The 20,527-nt window shown below is 42.3% G+C and overlaps 1 long non-coding RNA gene across 1 annotated transcript in view; it reads right to left on the bottom strand.

The window, feature by feature from the left end:
* Nucleotides 1-20,007, bottom strand: part of LOC123331797 — a 28,589-nt gene extending 8,582 nt beyond the window's left edge. The window contains exons 1-2 of the long non-coding RNA XR_006548576.1: nucleotides 19,947-20,007; nucleotides 5,024-5,175 (exon numbers count right to left, since the gene is read on the bottom strand). This is a non-coding gene — a long non-coding RNA (uncharacterized LOC123331797). The remainder of the gene's footprint in view (nucleotides 1-5,023; nucleotides 5,176-19,946) is intronic.
* Nucleotides 20,008-20,527: the final 520 nt, after the last annotated feature.

Here is a 20,527-nt window from a genome sequence, read left to right as displayed (position 1 = left end):
CTTTCTGGCCTTATTTGGAAATAGGGCCTCTAAATAGGTAGTTGGATTAATAGGACTGGTACTTTATAGGAATAGGAGATCAGACATACACAACACAGAGATGTTACCATGCGAAGACAAAGCCAGAAGATGGCCAGGCACAGCCCAAAGGAGGCCTCAGAAGAAAACAAATCTGCTGACCTTTTGATTACTGACTTGATCCCCAGAAGTCTGAGAAAACATTTACTGAAGCTACCTGGTATGGGGTACTTTGTTATGGCAACCCTAGTAAAGCAATACTCCCACTTCCTCTTGAAATGAAGGCTTCAATTGCAAAAAAGGCCTCCTTTTCTTACCTAGGTTCTCAGGGAAAGGAATCTGGTAAAGAGTTCTCTTACTCATCAACTGAATCCTCACAGATTCCTAATGCTTCCTAATAATTTTCACTGTTTCTTTACAGATTCAGCCTGGCTAGAACTTATTCCTATTTCATAGGCAAAGTTGACCTAGGAAATATTAGAAAGAACATAAGCTATAGGAAGTAGTAGAAGAAAATAAGCACATCAGGAAGGCAGCATAACCTCGTGAAAAAGATACAGTCCTCTCCTTTTATCCTTCCCGTAAATCTCTTTCTAAATCCCTAGGAGGCAAAGAGTAGTGACCAAGGCATTGCTGCCTATTGCTTTAGTGATGTCACAAAGTTGGAATGTCATGGCAGCCATGCCTCCCTCAAACTCCCCTAACCACGAAACTAGGCTTCAATAGCCATGGGCCAGCCTAGAGCATCACAAGCCCTTCCAAACTAAAGGACCACCTGAGTTTTCCCTCAGACAGTTTGCCAGGCATGTTGTTGTCTGTGTTTCTATGGCAGAATTTGTAATCTATGGCCACCACTCTTATCACCAGTCCTCTGCATTCCTGAGGACCCCAAGAGACCACCATACTAGCTTGCAAACTACATATCTTAAAAATATAGGAATACAGTCCAGTCCAAACTGAAGGGCTAAAACTCATGGAGATAGATGTGCATGGTCCTCAACCCCAACAAGGGCTGTTATGAGCAGCAAAACCACAGTTCCAGACAAACTCACATTAACACCTGCAGCCATGCTAATGACATGTTTCCAGTATTGACAATGAGTGTAGAGTTTACATCCTCCACCAGCTCGAGAACTTATGCCAACAAGACCTCTCCACCTTCCATCTTATGCAAGCCTAAAAGACAGACTCTATTGCAGCACATCAGGCCATACGCATGCTCAACTGAGATATATAGAGGTAACAGTACCAGGTACAGGACACTGTGGAGAAGACACACATCCAAAGTGAGTCATATAAAAGCCTTTTGTGCCAGTTTCACAGAGAAAATATTCATCTCTGAAATGATCCAGTCGATAGGATCATTTCTAACATTAGAAATGTTAGTAATGATCAAATCATTACTAACATTAGTAATTTGATCATTGCTGCTGCTACTGCTGCTGCTAAGTCACTTCAGTCATGTCCGACTCTGTGCGACCCCATAGACAGCAGCCCACCAGGCTCCTCTGTCCATGGGATTCTCCAGGCAAGAACACTGGAGTGGGTTGCCATTTCCTCCTCCAATGCATGAAAGTGAAAAGTCAAAGTGAAGTCGCTCAGTCGTGTCCAACTCCTAGCGACCCCATGGACTGCAGCCCACCAGGCTTCTTCGTCCATGGGATTTTCCAGGCAAGAGTACTGGAGTGGGGTGCCATTGATCAAATCATTACTAACATTCAACTTAGCCACAAGGCAGTGCAGGTTCCCAGCATGGAACTTAAGAAATTTCAGTGCAGGCAAGAACAGAGAAACTTTCCAGGGCAAGGGACAGAGGTGATACAGGTTTGGCAATAAGATAGAGGCATGAAGAGGAGATTTCAGAGCTAGGATCTGACCATTAGAGGTGATGGGACCTGCTTTAGACCTGGCTGCAGGCCTCGGAGAAGGCAATGGCACCCCACTCCAGTACTCTTACCTGGAAAATCCCATGGACGGAGGACCCTGGTGGGCTACAGTCCATGGGGTCGCAAAGAGTCGGACACGACTGAGCGACTTCATTTTTCCTTTTCATTTTCATGTATTGGAGAAGGAAATGGCAACCCACTCCAGTGTTCTTACCTGGAGAATCCCAGGGACGGGGGGGCCTGGTGGGCTGCCGTCTATGGGGTCACACAGAGTCAGACATGACTGACGACTTAGCAGCAGCAGCAGCAGGCCTTGGGAACATATTTCAAAATTTAATAAACTAATGTGGTCTCTGACCTCAGTGAGCTTTTATAATATTAATGCCTCAGCATACTTGTCTAGATCAACTGCAGTTCCACAGCTTTGAAATTCAGGAGATATTGATTGAGGGGTGGGCTGGGACTTGCAGGAGATTTGCTCTATCGGACATGTTCCAGCACTTGGCATACATAATAGAGCTGGAGTCAGAACTCACCTATGTATAGACTGTTCTGTTTGGCATATTTCAACTACAAGATCATATAATAACCACACATCTGGGCTTTCACTTTCTTTCTCTTTCCATACTTCTCTACTTATACAAAAGAAAGATAGCACTAATTTGAAGTCACATTTTTGTATTAGGACTTTTCTCTCAGTTTTCCAAATTTATCAATTGTGCTAATTGACTTCCTGCTACTAAATATGGCCAACTTTATAGTAATTCCTCATGCCATGTCAGAGGTTCTCAGGTAAATGTAAAGGCAGATAAAATACAAAAGAACAAATAAACCAAGCTTTTGAGGAGTGTTGGAAGTAAAAAACGGCCATGGGAAAGTAGGCCATGAGATGGCTGATGACATAGTAGTGTGAGGGAAGCTCTGATGAGAAATCAGCATCCCTTGCAAATAGTTCATCTGTCCTAGAAATCAATAAGTCCCTTTTTCTTCCAGATAGTTCTCGTTATGTCTCTCCCCTCATCACATACACTGCCTACAGGTGATGATCCAGCTTAATCTCAAATATAAACCATACATTTCAACTTCTTCCTTACTCTCATGACAGGACTACTTATGACCTCATTGGCCATCCCCTTTTGTTTTACTATTGCAGCCAGCAGGCCAGCTCATTGTTTCTGACACCTTCAAATACATCTCTGGCCATCCTTTCATCTTCCTAACGTCATCTCCATCTTCCCCTGAGCATCCAGATACCTCCATCAGTATTTCTTATATGTTTCTCATGGAGACCATTGTAATCACCCTCATGACCTCTTATCAATCTCATTAAAGTCTGAAATAGACACATATACTAAAAGGCTGGGAATATTTCATTAATACACAAGAGTCCTTCAGAAAAGTGACTCTCAGCCTGCTCTTAGATAAGGAAGAGGTATATGTGGGTCTCAAGATTATAATTTCCTCTTAGGTCCAGATCCTTCCTTTCTACTCCTTACTGTTCTAGACAAGGGAAAAGTTAAGTTAGAGGTTATTATTCACAAATGAAAAAAGAACTCTTCTAATGGATCAGACTCCCTAAAGCAAGACAGGATAGAAATCCTTATTTCAGGTAACAGGAAAGAGATTCCAAAATGTGGATGGAGAAAAGGAAGCACAACACTCTCCACAGAGAAGTTTTTTGTTTGTTTGTTTAGTTTCTTAGGGAAAAGAAATAGCCCGTTGCCGGGGTCCAGCCCTGGCTGATCCAGGGTATTCGAAGGAGAGACGGCTAGGCGACCTATTCAAATGTTAATTAGAGATAATAAAGAGGAATAGAATGAGGATAGCTCAGTAGGAAAATTCAGTGGAGAAAAGAAGCTGAGTGGCTTGGTTTACGCGGAAAATCAATATAACCCGTGACACCAGGTTAGCTCTGACCACGGAGGCCGCAGGCGCCCTCTCAAATAGCGGAAGGTGCCCCACCTTAGACACCTTCTCGAGTGGGTCTTAGAAGCCCAGGCAAATAAATGGTCGCAGAGGATATCCACGCTCCAGATGGACACTCAGCTGGAAGTTAAAGGGAAGAATGACATGGGGAGACCAAGCGTTGGTGAGCAAGGCCCATAGCTTTATTTTCAACAGGGGCTTTTATACCCTAAGTTACACATAGAGGACAATAGGGGATGCAAAATCAGCAGTCTTTGATGCTTATCAAAAACCAGGGTTTCTTTCCTGCAGATTTATCGTATACAAATGGTTTAGGTGATTTACATCATCTTCTGGCCAGAGGCCTATTAACATTTTATGACTCTTGACAAGCACTTATCAACAAAGACTTATTTTCTCTAAGAGTAATTATTTTAAGGTTTGGCGCCATCTTCCGAAGATAAGATTACGTTCCTATAGGGTGGATGTGTAATGGGTTTACAAAGGAAAGAATTTACTACCTTAAGGGTCTAAAGTTACTAACACCAGGCCACTACTTATTTTTTCTACATACCAACTATATTAATTAATGCACATTCAAGGATACAATTCAGGGGATGTGAAAACTTGGCAACAAACATTGGCTCATCAATGAAATCTTTTACTAGTTTTATTCTGACAGCTCTAATTCTCTGAGAGGCTCTAAGCTATTTGAATATCTTAAGCTTCCCGTGCCTCTGGAGGCTGGGAGACTGTAAACAATCGTATGCATAGCTGTAGGTGTCCGGGTAAACTTGTCAGGCGAGTTAGAGAGCCATCTGAGGGGTTTGGATTTAAACACTCCTAATTGCCCAGGAACTTTATTAATTGGAGCTGTAAGTTAACTCTTTGACAGAGAGAGTGAGATGGTGGTGGGGGACAGCCCCCAGTAAAGTCAGAGGTGAGAGCACAAAGCAATAAAGTAGGCAGACTCTGGTTTTTGGGGGGTAGATGCTCGAGAATATCCGGGGGCACTCCCGAGGCTCGATCCCGCCTTTGCGTATGCCGAGCCCCCTTCCTCATGACCTTTGTCACGAGTGGAATGTCTCTCGCCGGCTCCCGGCAGCCCGTGATCTTCAAAAGATGCACAGAGATAACTTATAAAAGGCTTAGCCATTCAGTGTGAACCACATGATGTCCTATCAGAAAAGAAAGAGAACATTTTTGAATCTTACCCTAGGTTAGAAGTGTGTATGTTTGCTCAGTCTTGTCAAATCTTTGCAACCCCTGAAGTGTAGACCACCAGGCTCCTCTGTCCATGAGATTTTCCAGGTGGAAAATTGGAGTGGGTTGCCATTTCCTACTCCATATTGTTGGATGTGTAGAGCTGAAGAAAAACATTATTACCCATGCATTTTCTTACACCTCTTTTGAGACAAAGAAAACTATATAAGCCCAATCAGAACAACAAAAGTATGAACAAATTTAAAAATTAAGAACAGTTTAAGGGATTTCTGGGGCAACATCAAGGGCAAAAACATTCCAATATTGGGGGTTTCAGAGAGGTGGAGAGAGAAAAAGCAGTTGATAATATATAGATACAATTATGGCTGAAAAGTCCCAAAGCCTGAAGATGGAAACAAACTTAGATATCCAGGTAGAGAAAGAGCAGAGGGTCCCATAAGGATGATCATAGATGCAATCCAAGACGCCTCAAAATTAAATGGAAAGTTAAAGAGAAAGAGAAAAGGAATTATGTCAGAGGACTCCCATAAGGCTATCAGCTGACTGAGCGTTGCTGAGGTGGGGTCGCACTGAGCCTCCTCCAAATTGGTGATTGACTATGGAGTTCTTGGCTGCTCACAGAAGGGTTTGGGGTCTGGTCAGCCCTATGCTGACCTCGCTTGTGTTGCCAGTAAATCATCAGTGAAGTCCTGTGGTTCGATCCCCTGCAGTACTACCCCAGGGGGAAGATCCATGCCATGAGAGGTAACTGACAGAAACATGGATTATGAGGAGGTGGGCCCTGAAGGGACAGCTATGTAGATGCCAGGACACTGTCTTTTCACAAATGGGGATGCTCAGGCTCATGCATGATGGCTGTGGAGCTTGGATTTGTGTCAGGCAAGTAGCAAGTGACAGGCTGAGACTGGAGGCTTGGGGACTTAATGTGTGCATGAGTGAACAAAGTCTCACTCAAAGCAGCTGTGGTTACAGCATGAGAGTCCTAGGTGATTCTGATAGAGGCAGGGTGAATTAAGCACCTTTGTCAGAATCATCCTTCCCTGGGGCTTGCCACTCCCAGGCGTTCTGCTGCTCATTGAGATTGAGATCCCCTGGCTCTTCCTTCCAGCCCCTCTTTGGTAGGGCTTTCTCTCTGGTGTTTCATTGCATTTTTGTGCTGACTTTGGGGTCTTCTCTGAATTTCTATATCCACTGCTTGGCCTCTCACCATCCCCACACAGGTAGCACTGGAAACATCTTCAGGCTGGTTGGGGATAATACTGAAGAGCTGTGGGGAGGGGTATCCCAAAATGGCAGGACGTGGTGCCTGCTGACTATCTCCTAAACTGTTGGACACAGCTGTCCTCAGCTACTGAGACACCTGCTTCCCCTGTTTGCATTTGTGTCCCTGTGCCTCGCATATATGTGTGTACACGCATGTTTGTGTCACCTGTGCTTGTGTGTGTTTCTGTGTGTGTGTGTGTCCAGCCCACTGCAGGTACAGAGGTGAAGGTGACCACATGTGAGATGTGGATAAATCAGAAGAGGAGGTACAAGTGCCCACAGGCCAGATGGGACTGGACAGTGTATCTTCGTGGTGTCCCTGTTCAGGACCTGAATGTAGAAATGACGGCCAGTGATAATTCAGGATGGTGGTTCCAGAAATCCGAAATTACCTCAAGAGACATAAACAAATTCACAATTTCTGCTGTGTTTTTGTGTTTCTACCAGGAAGTGGGTATGAAGGGTTTGAGGAGTCACCTGGAGTAAGTCAAGTGGGGTGGGGCTTTTAAAACCACTGCTTTTGGACCCCTCAGTCTGTGGGACATGGGCTGGATTGTAGAATGGAGGATGTGGCTAGGACAGGACCTGGGATTGTGAAGAGGCCAATTTCCTTTGGAGAAAGGCAGAGACTGGGAGGAGGAGGCCCAGAAAGAAAGCCTGCTGCATTGGAGACTTGTTCCACACATGCGAGGGAAACAGGTGAATGTCCTTGGCCAGTGCTGCCTAGAAACAGCCCAACAGCCAGGACCCTCCCTTCCTGAGTGTGGCACACACTGGCACAATTGGAGAGAAATGACCTTCTAAGGTATTTGCTGTATGTACAGCGTTACTAATTTCCAGGTGGGCAACTTCCTTCCTTCTTGATGTCCCAAAGTGCCAGAAATCATTGTTATGCTGCCTACATTAATTGCCTAGCATTCATGTATAAAATTTGAAATATACAATATTATATATGAATGTTTGGGTGTATTTTCATATACATAAGATTGAATTTCATTACTTCATATATGAAAACCTGGAAGCTGATTTTCTTATGTGAAGTATTCTATTTTCTATAACTCATTCATTGACTATAGCATGTGCATGTGTGTGCTCTGTCTGTCCAACTCTCTGCAAGTCCATGGACAGTAACCTGCAGGGCCTATCTGACCACAGGGATTCTCCCAAGCACGCATACTGGAGTGGATTGTCATTTCCCTTTCCAGAGGATATTTCCATCCTCGGGATTGAACCCGCCTCTCTTGTCTCTCCCGCATTAGTAGGCAGCTTCTTTACCACTAGTATATTTCCTGTTCAAAATATGTAGTATTTTATGTGTATGAATAATCAAATTTTCTATAGTTTGTATGTGATAATCTGGGTGCAGACTTTCAGATGTGAAATACGTAATTCTCCTATTTCACGTATTAAACTCTGGTGCTGATTTTCCTACATGGAATATGGAATTCTCTATGTTTAACACAAGATAATCTGGATGCCAGTTTTCCCACATGATATATGGAATTTTCTGTATTTCTTATAATAGAATCCAAGGGTAATTTTAATACATTAATACAGAATTCTCTCTATGTCATAAATACATATGTGGGCAAAATTTTCCTGTGTGAAATAATGGAACTGTATAATTCACAGGAAAATATGCATGTAGTTCCCCTGTATGAAATATGGAATTCCCTATATTCACACATGAAAATCTTGGCACAAATTTACCTCCGTGAAATATGGAATTTAGGAAAATCTGGGTCATGACTTTCTTTCATGAACTATTGAATTCTCTATATTTCACAAATGAAAATCTGGGCACTGACATTCATCAAGTATGGAATTCTTTATATTTCACATGTGAAAATCTAGGTGCTAATACTATATGAAAGATGAAATTCTTTATATTTTGCAATTGAAACTTAGGATGGGTAATTTTTCTACAGGTTATGTGGAATTCTCTATATTTCACATGAATATCGGAGTGCATATTTTCCTATATGAAAAATGAAAGCCTCTGCATTTCAATTCTTTACCATCTAAGCCACCAGGGAACTTGAAAGTTTCTATGAAGACCTACAAGACCTAGAATTGACACTGAGAAAAGATGTTCTTTTCATCATAGGGGACTGAAATGCAAAGGCAGGAAGTCAAGAGATAGCTGGAGTAATAGGCAAGTTTGGACATAGTGTACAAGATGTGACAGGACAAAATCTAGCAGAACTTAGGAAAATAGAAAGGGTAAAAATGGAAAGAGTGACAGTTTACTTGGGCTCCAAAATTACCGGGGACAGTGGCTACAGTAGAGTTCAGTCACTCAATGGTGTTCAACTCTTTGCCACCCCATGACCTTCAGCACGTCAGGCTTCCCAATCCATCACCAACTCCTGGAGCTTACTCAAACTCATATCCATTGAGTCGGTGATGCCATTCAACCATCTCATCCTCTGTTGTCCCCTTCTCCTGCCTTCAATCTTTCCCAGCATCAGGGTCTTCTCAAATGAGTCATTTCTTCACATCAGTTGGCCAAAGTATGGGAGTTTTACCATCAGCATTAGTCCTTTCAATGAATATTCAGGACTGATTTCTTTAGGATTGACTGGTTGGATCTCCTTGTACTTCAAAGGACTCTCAAGAGTCTTCTCCAACACCACAGTTCAAAAGCATCAGTTCTTTGGCACTCAGCTTTATTTATACTCCAACTCTCACATCCATACATGACTACTGGAATAACCATAGCCTTGACTAGATGTAACTTTTTCAACAAAGTAATGTCTCTGCTTTTTAATATGCTGTCTATGTTGGTCATAGCTTTTCTTCCAAAGAGCAAGCGTCTTTTAATTTCATGGCTACAGTTGCCATCTGCAGTGATTTTGGAGCTCCCCAAAAATAAAGAAGGGAAGCGCAAAGCAAAGGAGGAAAGGAAAGATATACCCATTTGAATGCAGAGTTCCAAGGAATAGCGAGGAGAGATAAGAAAGCCTTCCTTAGCGATCAGTGCAAAGAAATAGAGGAAAACAATAGAACAGGAAGACTAGAGATCTTATCAAGAAAAGTAGAGATACCAAGGGAACATTTCATGCAAAGTTGGGCTCAACAAAGGACAGAAATGGCATGGACCTAACAGAAGCAGAAGATATTAAGAACAGGTGGCAAGAATACACAGAAGAACTGTACAAAAAAGATCTTCATGAAGCAGATAATCACAATGGTGTGATCACTCACGTAGAGCCAGACATCCTGGAATTTCAAATGGGCCTTAGGAAGCATCACTAAGAACAAAGCTAGTGGAGGTGATGGAATTCCAGTTGAGCTATTTCAAATCCTGAAAGATGATGCTGTGAAAGTGCTGCACTCAATATGCCAGCAAATTTGGAAAACTCAGCAGTGGCCACAGGACTAGAAAAGGTCAGTTTTCATTCCAATCCCAAAGAAAGGCAATGCCAAAGAATGTTCAAACTACTGCACAATTGCACTCATCTCACACACTAGTAAAGTAATGCTTAAAATTCTCCAAGCCATGCTTCAGCAGTACATGAACCGTGAACTTCCAGACATTCAAGCTGGTTTTAGAAAAGGCAGAGGAACCAGAGATCAAATTGCCAACATCTGCTGGATCATCAAAAAAGCAAGAGAGTTCCAGAAAAACATCTACTTCAGCTTTATTGGCTATGCCAAAGCCTTTGACTGTGTGGATCACAATAAACTGTGGGAAATTCTGAAAGAGATGGGAATACCAGACCACCTGACCTGCCTCTTGAGAAACCTGTATGCAGGTCAGGAAGCAACAGTTAGAACTGGACATGGAACAACAGACTGGTTCCAAGTAGGGAAAGAAGTACGTTAAGGCTGTGTATTGTCACCCTGCTTATTTAACTTATATACAGAGTACATCATGCGAAAGGCCGGGCTGGAAGAAGCACAGGCTGGAATCAAGATTGCTGGGAGAAATATCAATAACCACAGCTATGCAGATGACACCACCCTTATGGCAGAAAGTGAGGAAGAACTAAAAAGCCTCTTGATGAAGGTGAAAGAGGAGAGTGAAAAAGTTGGCTTAAAGCTCAACATTCAGAAAACTAAGATCATGGCATCCGGTCCATTATTTCATGGCAAATAAATGGGGAAACAGTGGAAACAGTGTCAGACTTTATTTTTCGGGGCCCCAAAATCACTACAGATGGTGATTGCAGCCATAAAATTAAAAGAAGCTTACTCCTTGGAAGGAAAGTTATGACCAACCTAGACAGCATATTGAAAAGCAGAGACACTACTTTGTCAACAAAGGTCCATCTAGTCAAGGCTATGGTTTTTTCCAGTGGTCATGTATGGCTGTGAGAGTTGGACTATCAAGAAAGTTGAGCACCTAAGAATTGATGCTTTTGAACTGTGGTGTTGGAGAAGGCTCTTGAGAGTCCCTTGGGCAGCAAGGAGATCCAACCAGTCCATCCTAAAGGAAATCAGTCCTGAATATTCACTGGAAGGACTGATACTAAAGCTGAAACTCCAATACTTTAGCCACCTGATGTGAAGAGCTGACTCATTGGAAAAGACCCTGATGCTGGGAAAGATTGAGGACAGGAGGAGAAGGGGACGACAGAGGATGAGATGTTTTGATGGCATCACCGACTCGATGGACATGGGTTTGGGTCGACTCTGGGAGTTGGTGATGGACAGGAAGGCCTGGCGTGCTAGGTCCATGGGCTCACAGAGTCGGACACGACTGAGTAACTGAACTGAACTTCAAAATAAAGTATCTCACTGCTTCCATTTTTCCCCCCATCTGTTTGCCAGTAAGTGATGGGAGACTGGATGCCATGATCTTTGTAATTTGAAAGCTGAGTTTTAAGTCAACTTCTTCACACTCCTCTTTCACTTTCATCAAGAGGCTCTTTAGTTCCCCTTTGTATTCTGCCATAAGGTAGTGTCATCTGAATATCTAAGGTTATTGATATTTCTCCCAGCAACCTTGATTCCAGCTTTTGCTTTATCCAGACTGGCATTCTGCATGATATCCTTTGCATATACGTTAAATAAGGAGGGTGGCAATATACAGCTTTGATGTACCCTTCTCCCAGTTTGGAACCAGTCTGCTGTTTCATGACTGGTTCTAACTTTTGCCTCCTGACATGCACACAGAGTTGTGAAAAGGCAGGTAACATGGTCTGGCATTCCATCTCCTTACGTATATTCCAGAGTTTGTTGTGATCCGCACAGTCAAATGCTTTGGCTGTGCCAATAAAGCAGGAGGAGATTTTTTATGGAACTCTCTTGCTTTTTTGATGATCCAATGGATGTTGGCAATTTGATCTCTGGCTCCTCTGTCTTTTCTAAATCCAGCTTGAGCATCTGGAAGTTGACAGTTCACGTAATATTAAAGCCTGGCTTGGTGAATTTTGAGCATTACTTTGCTAGCGTGTGAGATGAATGCAATTGTGTGGTAGTTTGAACATTTTTGGCATTGCCTTTCCTTGGATTGGAATGAAAACTGACCTTTTCCAGTCCTGTGGCCACTGCTGAGTTTTCCAAACTTGCTGGCGTATTGAGTGTGGCACTTTCACAGCATCAACTTGTAGGATTTGAAATAACTTAACTGGAATTCCCAGAGAAGGCAGTGGCATCCCACTCCAGTACTCTTGCCTGGAAAATCCCATGGATGGAGAAGCCTGGTAGGCTGCAGTCCATGGGGTCGCTAAGAGTCGAACACGACTGAGCAACTTCACTTTCACTTTTCACTTTCATGCATTGGAGAAGGAAATGGCAACCCACTCCAGTGTTCTTGCCTGGAGAATCCCAGGGATGGGGGAGCCTAGTGGGCTGCCGTCTATGGGGTCGCACAGAGTTGGACACGACTGAAGTGACTTAGCAGCAGCATCAACTGGAATTCCATCACTTCCACTAGCTTTGTTAGCAGTAATGCTTCCTAAGGCCTGCTTGACTTTGCATTCCAGGATGTCTGGCTCTAGGTGAGTGATCACACCATCGTGGTTATCTGGGTCATGAAGATCTATTTTGTATAGTTCTCTTGGGTATTTTTGCTACCTCTTCTTAATATCTTCTCCTTCTGCTGGGTCCATACCATTTGTGTCCTTCATTGTGCCCCTCTTTGCATGAAATATTCCTTTGGTATGTCTAGTTTTCTTAAAGAGATCTCTAGTCTTTCCCATTCTATTGTTTTCCACTATTTCTTTGTATTGATCACTGAGAATGGCTTTCTTACCTCTCCTTGGTATTCTTTGGAAGTCTGCATTCAAATGGGAATATATTTCCTTTTCTCTTTTGCCTTTAGCTTCTTCAGTGACTATAGCCATGAAAATAAAAGGCCCTTGCTTCTGGGAAGAAAAGCTCTGACGAATCTAGAGAAAATGTATTCAAAAGCAGATACATCACTTTGCTGCCGAAGTGCCATATAGTCAGAGCATGTTTTTTTGTTTTGTTTTGTTTCGTTTTTTGTTTGTTTTGTTTTTTTTTTTTTTTTTTTTTTTTCAGTTATCCATGTACCGATATGAGAGTTTGACTGTAAAGACGGTTGAGTGCCAAAGGGCTGAAGCTTTGGAACTGTGGTGCTGAAAATAACTCCTGAGAGTCCCTTGCACAGAAAGGAGTTCAATCCAGTCAATCCTAAAGGAAACTAACCCTGAATATTCATCTGAAGAACTGATGCTGAAGCTGAAACTCCAATACTTTGGCTATCTTCCGTGAAGAGCTGATTCACTGGAAAAGATGCTGAAGACAGGAGAAGAAGGGGACAGCAGAGGGTGTAATGGTTAGATGGCATCATTGACTCACTGATCATGAGTTTGAGCAAACTGTGGATGACAGTGAAGGACAGGGAATCCTGGAGGGCTGCAGTCTATGGTGTTGCAAAGAGTTGGACATGATGTTGCAAAGAGTTGTGATTGACACCTAGGTGTAGATGGTTCTCCCTGAAATATGGAATTCTCTATATTTCACATATTTAAATTTGCAAGGAGATTTTTCTGCATGCAACAATGTGGGGAAAATTGGTGCCATGATTTTCAAAGGTGATATAGACATAATTCCATACCTCATGCAGGAAAAACTGCACCCATATTTTCAGATGTGAAAAATAGTTACTTGTTTTATGTCATAAAATCTGTGCTCAGATTTAGATCTTGAAAATAATGAGAATTTCACATTTAATGTGGGAAAACAAACATCCAACTTTTCTAATGTTAAATATACAGAATTTCACACTTCATGTAGGAAAACTGCACCCAGATATTCATAAAAGAAATATAGAGAATGTCATATTACATGCAGGAAAATTGGCATCCAGATTTTGATATGTGAAAATACAGATTTTCATATTTATATAGGAAAATCAAAATGAAGAATTCAAATGTTCATGTAGAGAATTACCCAATTAATGTAGAAATATTGGCTCCTAGATTTTCATGTGTGAATATAGATTATTCCATATCTCATGCAGGGAAATCTTCACCTATGTATTCATAATTGAAATACAGAGAATTCCATATTTATTAGGACAATTTGTGACCAGATTTTCACAGAGGAAATATAGAGAATTCTATATTCAAACATTCTGCCCAGATTATAATTTCTGAATCATAGAAAATTCATATTTTATGTGTGAAAATCTGTCCACAAACTTTCATAAGTGAAATACTGAGATTTCGTATTTCACATAAGAAAATCTGTTCCAAAATGTGAAATATATAGGATTCTACATTTCATTTTTGAAAACTTTTATTCCAATTTTCTTGGTGAAATACAGAGAATTTCATATCTCAAGCAGGATTGATTTTCATATGTGAAACAGAAAATTCCATTATTTCTTGTAGGAAAATTGATGTCAAATTGCTCAAATGTTACATATCAAGGATTCCATACTTCGTGAAGGAAAATCAACAGAGATTTTCAAATGAGAAAGGTGAAAAATTCCACATTTCACATTAGAAAATCTATGACCATGTATATTATCACATGAGAAATAGATCGTCAAGCCAGGTTCAATGAATGAGACAGGGTGCTCAGGGCTGGTGCATGGGGATGACCCTGAGGTCATGGGGAGGGAAGTAGGAGGGCAGTTCAGGGGATGGGGAAGGGGAGGGAGGTAAGAGGGAGGTTCAGGATGGGGAACACATGTACACCCGTGGCAGATTCATGTCAATGTATGGCAAAAACCACTACAATATTGTAAAGTAATTAGCCTCCAATTAAAATTAATTAATTAATTAAAAGAAAGAAAAATTATGACCATATTTTGATATGTGAAATGTAAAGGTTTTTATATTTCATGTTAGAAAATCTGCATCCAGATTTTCATAAATGAAATATGAAAAATTACATATTTCATGCAGAAAGACCTGTGTCCATATTTACATATGTGAAATACAGAAAATTCTGTATTTCAGATTGGAAAATTTGTAACAAGATTTTCGTATATGAAATATAGAGAATTTCATATTTCATGTCCTAAAATCTGCACTTTGTCATATGTGAAATTGAGAATTTCCTAATCCATGTAGGAATATCTGGTGTCAAATTTCAAAACATGAAACAGAAAATTCCATATAGCACTCAAAATCATATGTGAAATATAGATAGTTCATATTTCCTATAAGGAAATCTACCCCAAGGGTTTCATATATGATATATACAATATTACATATTTCATATAAAAATAGTTTTATTCAGATTTTGATGCATAATAATTGAACTCTCATTGATTGATCTCTCTGAAATGCTTCATAGGTTCTCCTGTCGCTGTTCTGCCTTTCTTTCCATATTGTAGCATGAGTATGTAAAGTCAAATAAGCATACTTAGATCGGTGTAGATATTTACTCGCTGGACTTTGCATAACTCTAGAGCTTGGGTCAGAGCCACAAGCTCCACTGACTGAGCACTGATTCCCTGGGGGAGAGATTGTGCTTCTAAAACCTGTTCAGCCATCACCACAGTGTAACATGCTTTACGCTCCCCATCCTGATCAAAAGAACTGCCATCTGTAAATATTTCCAGGTCAGGATTGTCTAAGGGGTATCCATTAGATCTTCCCGAGTTGCATAGTTTAAAGTTAGAAATTGGGAACAATCGTGATCAGGTGTTTCATTTTCCTTCTCAGGAAGGAAAGTGGCAGGATTTAAATTTCCACAAACTTTAAGCTTAGTTATGGGTCCTTCTAACAACAGTGACTGATATTTAAGAAGCCTACTGTCTGTCATCCAAATATTAACCTTAGAATTTAAGATTCCACTCACATCATGGGAAGTCAGTACAGCAAGGTTTCAACCATTAATTATTTTTAAAGCTTCAGGTGCTAATAAAGCCACTGCCCCAATTATTCTTAGGCAGTGGGGCCACCCACGTGAAATTACACCTAATTCTCTGCTTAGATAAGCAATAGGTTGCTGGTGAGGCCCTCGGGGTTGTGTCAAAACTCCCAAGGCCATACCTTTTCTTTCAGTGACAAACAAATTAAATTCTGACCCTGTGGGCAAGCTCAGAGCTGGAGCTTGCAGGAGAGCAGTCTGAAGAACCTTAAAAGCCTTTTGAGTTTCTGGAGACCAAACCAGTTTGTCAGTTTGGGCCTGCTGAGTTTCAGCTATAAGTTTATATAAAGGCCAGGCAAGTTCCCCATAACCCGGAATCCAAATGCGACAGTAACCTGTGATTCCCCAAAATCCTCTCAATTGTCTTAAAGTCATAGGCAGGGGATGATTTAGTATAGGTTTAATTCTCAGGGCCTATGGCCCTAGTCCCTTCTGATATGATTAGGCCCAGATATCTAACCGATTGTTGACAAAGCTGAGCCTTTTCTCTTGATGCCTTGTAACCACAGCCTGCCAGGAAGTTTAAGAAATCTTCTGAGGCTCGCGAATAAGCTTCTCTGCCTCAGCACAGAGCAAAATATCATCTACATATTGTAACACCACCGCTTCAGAGCTATTAAAGTTTTGTAGATCCCGTGACAAACTTTGTCCAAATAAGTGAGCACTGTCACGAAATCCCTGAGGCAAAACTGTCCAGGTTAACTGAGAAGCTGGCTGCCTAGGGTCTTCAAAGGCAAATAGAAATGGACTTTCTTCCACCAAAGGCACTGAATAGAAGGTATCTTTTAAATCAACTACTGAGAAATATTTGGCTCGTTCAGGAATTTCAGACAATGGAGTATAAGGATTAGGCACCACGGGGTGGAAAGGAACTACAGCCTCATTTATTATACGTAAATCTTGAACTAGTCTCCATTTACCATTTGATTTCTTTATACCCAAAATAGGAGTGCTGCAAGGACTGTTACAGGGAATTAATAGTCCCTGCTCCTTTAAATTTTTGATGATGGGTTTTAACCCTTCCCTAACCTCAGGTTTCAGTGGATACTGCTTCTTATGTGCAAATAAGTGCGGGTCTTTGAGCTTGACAGCTACAGGAATAGCATTTCGTGCTCGACCCACAGATTTCCCATCAGCCCATACTCTAGGATTTACATTTTGTTCAACTAAAGGGAGAGAAAGGGAGGGCTCCATATTCATGAAAACAGAGGCATAGACCTTGCTCAGTATATCCCTCCCCAAAAGGGGTGAGGGAGATCCTGGCAGGATCAGAAACACTTATGAAAATAGCACAGAATCCCAGTTGCAAGATAAAGAACAACTGAAATAATACCTTTTGGCTTGTCCAGACAGTTGCATTACGGAAGTGAATCGGGAAGAAAGTGGTCCAGGGGCTTCAGTAAGCACAGAGTAAGTTGCCCCAGTATCTAAAAGGAAACCGACGGATTGGCCCCCCACAATTATTAATACCCAGGGTTCCTCAGGTGTAATTAGGACAGGAGCTTGTGTGGGGACCCCCGGGCACCTTCAGTCCTGATTGTCTTGAGAGTCCGACCCCGGAGACCTACGCCTCTGGGGGCAGTCTCTCCTCCAGTGTGGTCCTTTGCAGACCGGACATGGAGCCAGGGGCGGCTTAGATGCCTGAGGGCAATCCCGCTTGAGGTGCCCCTCCTTTCCACAGTAATAGCAAGCCCATCCCTTTTCACCTGGGTCCTTCTGGGCATTTTTCTCAGGCTGTTTACGAACAGTTCTGACAGCCATTACAAGGGCTTCTGCCTGTTCCTTGGTCTTTTTCTGCCTTTCTTTCTTTTCCTCATATTCCCTACCATAATAGACTATTTGAGCCAGTTGCAACAGATTATCTAAAGACTGATTGGTCCATACTCCAGTTTTAATAGCTTACGGCAGACATCTGGAACTGACTGCATGAGAAATCTTTTAAGATCACTCTTCCCTCTTCACTTTCAGGATCAATCTCAGTGAATCTGCAAAGGGCTTCTCTCAGTCTATCTAGGAATTTACCAAGTGCTTCCTTCTCCTCCTGTTCTATGTTTGCCAATTTGGCATAGTTTAAAGTCTCATCACGTGCTTGCCTGAGTCCTTCAAGAATACATCTGACAAAATGACTCAGATCCATCTTCCGTTAGCCATATTATAGTCCAATCTGGTTCTAGAATTCAGACTGCCTGATTCCCAGTAGGGAGAGCAGCTATCTCGTCCTCCCTCTTCCCTACTGATTCATTACCAAGCCATTCATCTCCATAGGCAACAGCTTTCCCAAAAAGTTGAGTTTTTGAGGCAGGAGTCAGCGTTTGTCCCAAGATATACATCACATCCTTCCAAGTAAGGTCATAAAGCAGAGTAACACCTTTAAAATCTCAAATATATTTTTCTGGGTCCTCTAAATATTCTCCTAGATCATCCTTGATTCTTTGTATTTCTTGATTTAAAAAGGGCTTATTAGCTCTCATAGACTGATTATTTCTTCTGGTGGGTGCTTCATGAAGAGGCAACAGCTTGTGTGGCTGTTTCTCAGCCTCTCTGGCTGCTCTGCACATAGGATCCCGGGGATAGATTGGAGAAACTTGCTTGTATTTCTCTCTTTGTGTCCCGTCCTCCATCTCATCTTGTGTTTCACCCTTAGTTTTTACTGTTTGAGCTTCTCTTACTTCAATTGTCTGAGTTTCTATTGAAACCAGAGTAGTCTGAGGTCGTACTGAGACAGGGGTTGCTTGGACCTCTACTTGGGCAGTTTGAATCTCAGTTTGGCTTTTTACTGAGATCGAGGCAATCCTTACTGGGGGGGGGGGGGGGGCGGGAGGAGTTCCCTGTCTTTCAGTTTGCTCAGTTTGGAGCCCCAGGTGTGGGGGCAAAGTAGGAGGACAGGAGAGAGCTGAAGGTTTCACACCCAAATCTATACCCTTAGGACATTAAGTCTGGCATATATTGCAGAGAGAAAAAGGGCAACACATATGCTACTTCTACCCATTTCCCTTGTTTTCTACAGAACTGGTCTAATTGTAAAACAGTATTATAATTAAGAGACCCTCCAACCGGCCACCATTTGCTGTCCTCCAATGGATATCGTGGCCATTCAGTATCACATAGGAAGATCAAGCATGTCTTCTTTAAGCTCTGGGGATCAAATTTATCCCAGTTTTTCATGATACAGTTCAAAGGAGTGAGGCTGGAATTGTTAGCTCCCATCTGTAAAAAACGACAAATGCCATCTTTCTACTGGAGGGGTCACTCCCTACTCTAGATGGGGTTGTAGACAGACTTTACACCAAAGCTTTCCTTCTCTGGTCAGACTCAGTCTGTCCCTTACCAATGCGGATGCCGTACTCATCCCTCCCAGTTCTACCACTGAGACAGGTTGGAGATGCACCAGGGGTAGACCTGATGACATCCCTGACTGATGTCCAGTTCCTCACCAATAAAACCTTGCTTGCCTCTGATGCCACCCAGGGTGCAGAGTAACCTTCCAGAATGCCTCCCAAGCTAAGACCACTGGGGGGAACATTTGTCACCTGAGTGCCTGTGCACAACCCTGAGTATATTCCTGACCACAATAAGACCGATACAAACATAAAACTGAGATGTTCCTTCCAAGTGTCACCACACCAGTATAAGCAATAGCAAAAGAGATGGTGAAGGGCTGGCCAGTGAGGAAAAAGTGATTTTCGTCCTCGAGTTATTAGGGTCAGTCCTTCCATTTCATTCCCACAGATTCCACAGAAAGAATAAGGAGTTGGGACAAAATCCACTGGATAGCCTCCTCTGGTCCATAAGAGCTAGCATTACCACAGGAAGAAACCCATTGTACTTCCAATCTGAGTAACCTTTAACCTAAGAGATGTTCTTGGAGCTAGAGCTCTATCTAGCTTCCGAACTTTCAACACCTAGCAAGGCTAGGCACTTCCTGACTACCAATCCAAGCCTGGGACCTAAGTAACAGTACACAGTAACAGCATAGATCACAAGTCCCTTGAAAGTCTATGATCCGACAGATAGGTTAGTAGTTCTAATTCCCAAGAAGTTATGAAATGGCCAATGAGACCAGAAAGTTTGACCAAGAAAGGAGAGTTCGGTCCACACACTTTGCCCATTTCTGGTCAGTTCCTGAAGGAGACATTGGGTGCCTCTTGGCATTGGCAGGTCGGTATAAACCCCCAACGGGTTTCTGCCATAAGCCATATAAGGTCACCATGGAACCGCAGAAAAGGGCTCCTCACTTGTTTCATGTAGGGCATGTCATTCATTCACACAAGCACACTGTAGAGTTAGTAAAGTACAGCAGAAAACTTGCTCGCTAGAAGAACAAAGAACTAGAGTTCCAAGCATCCTTACCTTGTCCTGAAGAATCCTGGACGAGTGACCAAGATGAAAGGTTGTTGCTGGACCACAACCGACACCGGGATTCTTGGCCTCCGGAGGAGAAGAATTCAATCCAGGGCCAGAGACGAGGCTTGATCACTCAGAACTTTTGTGTAATAGAGTTTTATTAAAGTATAAAAGGGATAGAGAAAGCTTCTGACATAGACATCAGAAGGGGGGCAGAAAGAGTACCCCCCACTAGTGTTAGCAATGAAGTTATATACTTTTAGTTAGTTATTACAGTGAATCAAAAAGAATGCCAGGAGGTTGTAAAGACCTTACTAGACCCATTCCCATACTTTACATTTTAAGATAACTGGATTAGCCAGAAAGTTTTTTTCCAGAGACTGTTCTCAAGTGGGATACATCATTGTTCTAGAATCCTAAGGAATGTAGAGGGGGGGAAAAAGTTTGTCCTTTTCTCCTCCTTGAGAATTCCAGACCCCTCTCTCCTTGGGGGCCCCCTGGACTTCTTATCAACCTGCCTAGGAATTGACTTTTGCTGGGGTCCAGCCCCAGCAGGATCCAGGGGTACCCTCAGGATGACGGCCTAG

Source organism: Bubalus bubalis, chromosome X, assembly GCF_019923935.1.
Source record: "Bubalus bubalis isolate 160015118507 breed Murrah chromosome X, NDDB_SH_1, whole genome shotgun sequence".
NCBI classification, from domain to species: Eukaryota; Metazoa; Chordata; class Mammalia; order Artiodactyla; family Bovidae; genus Bubalus; species Bubalus bubalis.
Note: the sequence above shows the minus strand (reverse complement) of the source record. Positions and strands in the feature narration are given on the sequence as shown.